This window comes from Melanaphis sacchari, unplaced genomic scaffold (genome assembly GCF_002803265.2).
Source record: "Melanaphis sacchari strain LSU unplaced genomic scaffold, SCAv2.0 Contig40_pilon_pilon, whole genome shotgun sequence".
NCBI lineage: Eukaryota > Metazoa > Arthropoda > Insecta > Hemiptera > Aphididae > Melanaphis > Melanaphis sacchari.
The window spans coordinates 1170972-1172386 of NW_020271264.1; positions in this window are offsets into that span (position 1 = coordinate 1170972).

A 1415-nucleotide genomic window follows, 5' to 3' on the forward strand; every position below is an offset into this window, starting at 1 on the left:
TTGTATAAGTTTATCGTTTGTACGTAGAAATCGAGTGTACCAATACGCGCATAAAGTAAAATCGATCGATATCTGCAGTGACGACGCGCCGACGCGCAGACTGCAGTGAATGTGCCACATTCAAAATATTAATATATTCAATACGCATACTCGATAAAATCCTGTACGTCGCGGTGCAGTAGGACGACTGAGATTATGTTGTGACTTACGGGAATAGTGTACACCAATCGTAATGGCACGATTGGAAAGTTGAAAAAAATCAATAATCAAATCGGCGATACAATGTCGAAAATAACTGTAATATACCTACGACCGCGACGGTCACACGCGTCATCTTTAAACGGCGTGGTATCGAGCACCGTTTCAACCGCGGGTCATGGCCTCCACGGGGGCGGGAAGATGTAATTCCGACGTCGACGTCTATATTATTGTAATTACTCGAGAAAAATCTAATTTAATACACAATGTTCTACGTATAAGACGTGTACACCGCACGCGTTTAACCAAATAGATTACTGCAGGTACCTGCGTATAACATATTATTATTATTATTATTATTACGTAGGTATACCGCATCGACGGAATTGAAACGTCATTAGCGGCCGCCGCGACAGCGGAAAAACTACGAATAAATAATAATATTGTACAATAAAAATAATAATACGTACACATTATGTGCGTAATATAATATAGAGTCGTGTGTTAAAAACATCACGTGGGTTTTGTGTTATTCGATGGGAAAAAAAAATGTGTTTACTACCCCGCGAGCACAACAATATATTATATAATGTGTACGATGTGAACTCGTTCGGGAGGACGTACGACCTGTAACTGTATAGTCGTGTAAGTCAACACAAGTCGATCGTAAAACGACTGTTGTATACATAATATTACGGTATGACTGTACGAGTGAGACAATTTGTTCAGTGCGTGTGTGCGCGCGCCCATCGGACGGACGGATAGGGACAGAGAGAGAGAATGAGAGCGAGACGGGGAAAGAGACAGTGAGAAAATCGGAGACCGAGAGAATATTATTATTGTTTTAAAAAAAAAAAAAAAAAAAAGTTAACGAAAACAAAACAACAACACAAGAAAGTGGAGTACACGCACACACGCGCGCGCGCGCGCCGCGCACGGTCGAGCGCGCGTAAATTAGTGCCGGTAAAGATTTATGCGGCGGAGGCGGCGGTAGCAACGGCGGCGTGCCCCGCGGTACCGGTACGGCGGCTGGCGCGGGGCGGGCCGGGGGGAGGGCGACTCGACGCGCCGCGTGACTTGTGCCGTCGACGGGATACCGGCGCGCTCACGTTATAATATATTATGTATCCGCCGCCGCCGCCGCCGTCGTCGCCGAACACCTGCTCACGGTTCCCACGGTACGGGTTTGCCGCCGCTGCGTATAGTAGCGCGCGGCC